This window comes from Mustela putorius, unplaced genomic scaffold (assembly GCF_011764305.1).
Source record: "Mustela putorius furo isolate JIRA1106 unplaced genomic scaffold, ASM1176430v1.1 tig00003834_pilon_pilon_pilon, whole genome shotgun sequence".
Lineage (NCBI taxonomy): Eukaryota > Metazoa > Chordata > Mammalia > Carnivora > Mustelidae > Mustela > Mustela putorius.
Window position 1 is genome coordinate 25,943,636 of NW_025421987.1, and position 8,112 is coordinate 25,951,747.

The window sequence follows — 8,112 nt, forward strand, 5'->3', positions numbered from 1 at the left end:
TATTTGTGTTCCCTTATAATCCACATAAAAGCCAGAGTAATGCTTTAAAAACATGAAATGGATTTTTTTTTTCAAACTCCTACATCAAATTCTTTAGTAGTCTTCTATTGAATTTAGAATAAAATCTAAATTCTATGGCCCATTAGGTCCCACACAATTTGACTTGCCCTTACCTGTGACTACTCTCTCCTTTATCCTTTCTTCTCTGTGCTCTTGCCACATTGCCCTCCTAGAATGGGCCAAAATCTTTCCCTCCCTGGAGATTTTGTCCTTGTTTTCCCTTCATTCTAGAATTGTCTGTTTCTAGATCTCTGCATAGCTGGTGCCTTCTAGTCATTCAGTCTCAACTCAAATGTCAACTCCTCACTGACATTCAATTGTAAGTAGCCTTTCCCACCATCCTAAACCATCACTTTCTAGTACACATCTTCCTTTTATTTATTTCATAGCATGCATAAAAAATCTCATTTATTCGGTTATTTATTTACTGCTGCCTCCTTACCCCAGTGTCATCCCATGGAGTGAGCATCTAGTCTGTCTGGTTTACCCCTCCATTTCTTGTGTCTGGAATACCCTCAGTCCCCACCAAATATTTGTAAAAGGAGCAAATGAACAAAGTGGCTCTTGTGTAAATCGGTATAATTCTGGCTATATAGAATTCCCATTCTTCTAGTCTCAAAGATGGGAAAATATGAGGGTAAATATACACTTTTGTGCAAAGGTTGCTACAGATTCAGATCTGCACAGTGGAAAATTTATTTCCATAAAGGAAAACAAAGGTTAAATTGTAAGAAATATTTGGAGATACTTGTGGACAGTTATGACCCCATTCCAAGGGCTCTGCAAGTCTATAAACAACAGAAGCCCAAGCCACATCTTGGATGGTATGCTACTGTTTTCTATAGAATGGGGAAAAATCTTGGCTTGTGTTCCAGTGGAACAGGACTGGTGGCTTGAGGGACAGCAGGATTAACACTTTCCGATGTGACAGGATTCCTCACCTTAGATTCCCAGAGGGCAGAGAGCAAGGACCACATAGCCACACAGGCCAGTGTTCTGACTTCTGGCAAATATACAGGCCCCAGGGTGAATAATAAATTAGGCCTGGCAGATTACATGTTGCCCCAAGAAGAGATGAAGAGAAACAGAACAGGGATGGACAAGTGCCCATGGGAAAAGAAGAGTATTAGCTCTCACATAAACCACTGTGCCCTGAGTGACTGGTTTAATCATAAATCTGGCAGCAAGAAAAGGAACTGAAGAAAGCAAAAAATAGCAGACAATCCCCTTCCCTCTTATTCTTTAACTTTCTGATGAAGGAATAAAATATTGTTACCAGATGTATCATGTGATGATGTTAATTCTTTCTTCCATTATCAAGAAAGAATTGATTCATATCATCATTAATATAAGACCACTTTAGAAAAAGTAGTATATGGAAGTTATTAGTAATTCTAACTGGTCCCACACAAACTTGGACTCAGATTATGGTTTTAACACTTAGAGCCATGGCAATGGCACCTTTTACACTGGAAATACTTTCCTGTTACTACATAAGAACAGGTAAGGCAAACATAGAATGCTCATGTAAAAAGTTTAATTCAGGACATGAAACACAGAACTCTCAATAAATAACAAAATATAAACAAGATATAAAATTACTATTTTAATATCTAATCTTTTCTATTTTCTGTTGATGGATAAAGCAAGTGGCCTAAATAAGTATAAATTTTCCCCACATAGAGCCTATTGGATGTTTTGAATTTGACAGAAATCAGAGACTAGAAAAAGTAATTGTTCTTTATCTAAAATATGTATATGTCTACATATTCCCTTAAAGTCTAGCATGAGCTGCAGAATTTAATTATGAAAAGCAATAATCAAATAGTCAATGAATAAATATAATTTTAGAATTAAAGTAGAAACTTTATTCCAATTCAACATACTATTATCTCCCACTCACCAGTTTAGCAAGAAATAAAAAGCTGAATGATATATTTCAATAATAATAGTGGGTAAAAATACAGGTACACTGTTGTTGGAAGCATAAGTAAATGTAAACTCCCTGGAAAACAATTTCTCAATATGTTCCAATCCCGTGAAAAATTATTCCTCTTTGGTCCAGCAGTCTCATTTCCAAAAGCTTATCCTAAAGAAGTAACAGGAGTTACATAAAGATATATGCATAATTGTTTCATTTTAGGAATTTTTCTAAAAGTCCTCATTCCCAGAAAACTTGACCATCCATTATTTGAGATTTTGCTAAATTATGATAAATATTTCATAGTCACTAAAAATGACAATGTAAATATGCATTGGCATTAAAATAGTCCTATGTTATTCATTTAACAATTAGACTATAGGAGAGAGGTTAGGAGAATAGCAGAGTAGGACGACTCTAAGTTCACCAGATCTTATGGATACAATTAGGTAACACTTGCTTCAGTATAAATAACCCAGAAAACAACCAGAAGACTGACAAAACAAATTCCATAGCTATAGGTAGAGAAGAGCCCACATCAAAGAGGGTAGGAAGGATGGAGATGTGCTGGGGAATGAAATGGACTGCGACTGTCTGTGGTTGGGAGGGGGAAATAATAATGCCTGTCTGCAGGCATGATGAAGGGTGAGAAATAGACTCACACCAGGGAGATAGCATGGGAACACAATTCCTATAACATTTGGCTTTGAAAGTGAGAGGGGCTGGATTTTGTGAGTTCTTACAACCAAAAGGATTTAAAGCCTAGAATTTTAAAAATCAGTTCTGGGAGAGCCTTGAGGGCAATAGGAAGCTTAGTCCCCTCCCTTAAAGAGACAACACAACAAACATCCCACAGAGATATAGGGTAGAAGCAGCAGCAGTTTAAAAAACTCCTGGGACATATGGGAGGGAGAATTATTTACTCATCTCAGAGGGAGACCCCTCCAGGAACAAAGAAGCTGTCAGGTGATATCTCCTTCCCTTGCTCCTCAGCATAAACACATTGGCCACATGTAGGAACCACAAAGTGCCCATGATCACTAACTTGCTTACATCAAGTTTACCTGCCCACCCCCAGGTCTTCAGTAGATCCACCCTACCCAATCATGTCTGCCGCAGTCCCAGTGCTATAGGTCCCCTCCCCCAGGAGACCAGTGCCACTGCCATATCTCCCAACCCATGCATTTTGGTGGTGGCTGTGGCAGCAGTGGGCCCTGCAGAAGCCTGAGGCACACCTTTTAAATCTGAGTGCCCCATCCCATGCTGGACCAAATCCTGCCTACAACAGGTAAAGAGAACCTCTGCAGATGACTGGACTGAAAGAAAAATCAACCAGGACAAAAGAGCAGGGTCCATATAATAGACATAGGAGATACTCCCCGAAGAAATAGGTTCTGGGTAACTAGGGACACTTTATTGCAGGGCACTACAGGACCTTTTCTTCATACAGCCATTTTTTTCAAGAGCAGGAAAAACAGTTTACTTTCCTAATACACAGAGAAACAAAAAGTCAGAAAAAAAATGAGATACAGAGTAATATGTCCCAAATGAAAGAATAGGACAAAACCACAGCAAGAGACCAAAGTGAAATGCATATAAATGATATGCCTGGTAGAGAATTTAAAGTAAAAGTCACAAAGATACTCACTGGACTTGAGAAAAGAGTGGAGGACATCAGTGAGACAATAAACAAACAAAAATAAATAAATAAAAAAGAACCAATCAGGGATGAACACAATAAATGAAATTGAAAATACACTAGATAGGATAAATAGCAGGCTAAAGGAAACAGAGGAACAAATTAGTGACCTGGAAGACAGAATAATAGAAGTAATCAAGCTGAACAGGTAAGAGGAAAAAAAAATATGTAAAATAAGAATAAGGGAATTCAGAACCTCCATCAAGTGTTATAGGAATCCCAGAAGAAGAAAGAGAAGAGAGGACAGAAAATTTATTTGAAGAAATAATAGTGATGAGCCCTGGGTATTATATACAACTAATGAATCACTGAACAGTACATCAAAAACTCATGATATACTACTATATGTTGGTTAATTGAATTTAATAAAAATAAAAAATAATAAATAATAAGGAAAGGAAAAGAAAAGAAGAGAAGAGAAAAAGAAATAATAGCCAAAACATCCCTAATATGGGGAGGAAACAGATATACAGATCCAGTAAGTACAGAGATTCCCCCAACAAAATCAACCTGAGGAGGTCCACACCAAAATACAGAGTAATTAAAATGGCAAAAAAAGTAATGATAAAGAGAAAATTTTTTTAAAGCAGCTAGAGATGCGACAGTTACATACAAGGGAAACTTCATAAAGTTATCAGTGGAGTTTTCAGCAGAAACTCAGGCCAGAAGTGAATGCCATGAAATATTCAAAGTGCTGAAAGGAAAAATCCATAGCCAATAAGGCTATCATTCGGAATAGAAGACATAAGGAGTTTCTCAGATAAACAAAAGCTAAAAGAATTCATGAGTACTAACCCAGCCCTATAATAAATGTTAAAGAGTACTCTTTGAGTAGAAAGGAAAGAACATAAGAGTATGAGAGGTAGAAAACACATAAGCAGTAAAAATATATTTATCTATAAAAATCACTCAAGGGATCCACAAAATAAAAGGTATATGCCACCGAATACATAAAACATGGGGAAAGAGGAGTAAAGAGTGGGTTCAAATATAGGGAACCATCGACTTAATATATAGACTGTTGTACGAATAAGATGTTATGTACAATCTAATGATAACCATGAATCAAAAATCAGTAATAAATATGCAAAGAAGAGAAAGGAATCCAAGTATATCACCAGCATATCACCAAAGAAAGCCAGCAAAAATGAAAGAAAGCAAGAAAAGAAAGGATCAGAAAAAAGTTATTAAAACAACCACAAAACAAGTAACAGAATGGCAATAAATATATATCAATAATTACTTTCAAAGTAAATGGACTAAATCTTCCAATCAAATGACATGGGTGAAGGGATGGATAGAAAAACAACACCCATCTACATGCTGCCTACAAGAAACTCATTTTAGACCCAAAGACACATGCAGATTAAAAGTAAGGGAATAGGGTGTCTGGGTGGCTCAGTTGGCTAAGCAACTGCCTTTGGCTTAGATCATGATCCCAGAGTCCTGGGATCAAGTCCCACCTCAGGCTCCCTGCTCAGCAGGGAATCTGCTTCTCCTGCTGACCTCTCCCCTCTCATGCTCTCTCTCTCTCTCTCATTCTCTCTATCACTCTCTCAAATAAATAAATAAATAAAATCTTTAAAAGTTGAGGGAATAGAGGTTTGAATTTATGATGCAAATGTATGTCAAAAGAAAGCCAAGGTACCAATACAAATTACAGACACACTGGACTTTTTTTTTTTCCTGGACAGCTCATTATTTTTAATGTACAATACTCAAGGTACAAGAAAATGGCACCTAATAAAGTTATAAATAAAAATCAGATCAGTCATCTGGGACTCTTGAGTTAATGACATCTTCATAACTTCAAAGCTTATCTTTGCTTTCCAGGTGTAATTTGATAAGATCATCCATTTGAAGAATGTTAATTGAAGCTTCTATTCAATTTTGAAATTTCAAACTCTGTTCAAATTTCCAACTCTTAACTTTCACTATGGTTGATTTAAATACCCCTGCTTATTCGTTCTTTCAAGGTTTACCATTGACAAAATCAAGACCAATCCATTTTAGATTTTTGCATTCTTGGTTAACTTGAACCTCATTACTGAAAGCTCTTAAATTTGCAATAAAATATGTGGAGTTTGAGGCAGCATTAATTGCCAGTGTTGTCAGGAATAATACGAGATCTCACGGGGCACCTGGGTGGCTCAGTGGGTTAAGCCTCTGACTTCAGCTCAGGTCATGGTCTCAGGGTCCTGGGATCAAGCCCCCCATCTGGCTCTCTGCTTGGCGGGGAGCCTACTTCCTCCTCTCTCTCTGCCTGCCTCTCTGCCTACTTGGGTTCTCTCTCTCTGTGTCAACTAAATAAATAAATAAAATCTTAGGAGAAAGAAGAAGAAAAGAAGAAGAAGAAGAAGAAGAAGAAGAAGAAAGAGGAGGAGAAGGAGAAAGAAGAAGAAGAAGAAGAAGGAGAAGAAGATCTTGCAAACTCCACAATAGCAAGCTGTTTTTGAGATCCCATGCTGGTTGTATGGTTTTCAAGGTATATGAAAGGGGTTGCTTCTACAGCATCCCCACCTGGAATAATGGATTTTGAGTCCAAAACTCTCTTCAAAACACAAAATTTATCATGTAAAGAGCACTCCATCTCATCACATGTGAAATCATTTGTCCCACATAAGATAATTAATGCAGATTATGAGTCTTAGTACTACTTTAAAAAACAAAGTGAAATTCTTAAATCAATATTTTCATAAAATCAGTCTATATAGATATTTGCCATAATAAATTTGATTGACTCGTGCTTACATGGTTCATTCAGACATGGAAGCAATACCTGGACTTTGTAGAAGAGATGAAATGGTTATTCCATCTTCATTTACAACAGCCTAATATTGTTCTCTCCCATGTGTATAACTGCTCATATCACTAAAAGACTAGAGTAGTAAATCAATGGAAAGAAACAAAATACACTTTAGCACGAGACAAGGACACTATATAATAATAAGGGGGACAATCTAATCAGATATAACAACTGTAAATATATATGTACCCAATATAGGAGCACAAAAATACATAAAACAGTTCATGGTTAACATAAAGGAATTAAGCAATAGTAATACAATAATAGTAGGGGACTTTAACACCTAATTTACATTAATGGATAGATCATCCAAACCAAAAATCAACAAGGAAAGAGTGGCTTTGAATGAACTAGATGGACTAGATGGATTTAATAGGTATATTCAGAAAATTCCTAAAAGAGCAGAATACACATTATTTTTGAGTGCAGATGGAACAATCTCAGATTAGATTACATATTAGACCATGAAACAAGTTTCACCAAATTAGAAAATATTGAAGATGTATCATGCATCTTTTCTGACTAAAACTCTGTGAAACTAGAAATAAACGGCAAGAAAAATCTGAAAATAGCACAAATATATTAAGGTCGCACAACATGCTAGTAAACAATGAATGAGTCAACCAAGAAATCAAAGAATAAACGAAAAAGTACATGGAGAGAAATGAAAAAGAAATTACAATGGTCCTAAATCTTTGTGATACAGCCAAAACTGTTTCAAGAGGGAATTTATAGCAATATAGGCCTACCTCAAAAAGCAAGAAAAATCTCAAATAAACAACCTAACCTTATATCTAAGGAGCTAGAAAAAGACAGACAAAACCCAAAACCAACAGAGAAGAAAATAATAAAAATGAGAGCAGAAATAAGTGCTATAGAGACTTTTTAGTTCATTTTAGATTTTTAAACAAAAAAAAAAATAGAAAGATCAATAATACAAGGAGCTCTTTGAAAAAATCAATAACATTGATAAACTTCTACCAGGCTCATCAGAAAAAGAGAGAGAACTCAAAAAATAAAACCACAAATGAAAAAGGAGAAATCACAACTGACACACAACAAAAATACAAATGATTGTAAGAGAATGTTATGAAAAATTATTTGCCAAAAAATTGGACAACTTAGAAGAAATGAATAAATTCCTAGAAACAGATAACCTAACAAAATGAAGCAGGGAGAAATAGACAATATGAACAGATTGATTACCAGCAATAAAATTGAATTAGTAATCAAGAAATTCCCAACACAAAAAAATACAGAACCAGACAGCTTCACAAGCAAATTCTACCAAATATTTAAAAGGGTTAATATCTATTCTTCTCAAACCAGCCCCCAAAATAGAAGGAAAACCTTTGCATTCACTTTATGAAGACAGCATTGTTCCAAAAACAAAATCAGATAGACACCACAAAAAAGAAAATTACAGAGTAATATCTCTGATGAACATATATGTAACAATTCCCAACTAAATATTAGCAAACAGAATCCCATAATACATTTAAAAAAATCATTCTCCATGATCAAGCAGGATTTATTCCCAGGATGAAACTATGGATCAATATTCACAACTCAATCAAAATGATACATCATGTCCATAAGAGAAAGGATAAAAATCATACCATTTCA

General features: G+C 35.6%; 1 non-coding gene across 1 annotated transcript; it reads right to left on the reverse strand.

The window, feature by feature from the left end:
* Positions 1 to 6,453: 6,453 nt before the first annotated feature.
* LOC123394640 lies at positions 6,454 to 6,583 on the reverse strand. The gene has a single exon (XR_006609393.1). It is a non-coding gene; the product is annotated as a small nucleolar RNA SNORA20 (small nucleolar RNA).
* Positions 6,584 to 8,112: the final 1,529 nt, after the last annotated feature.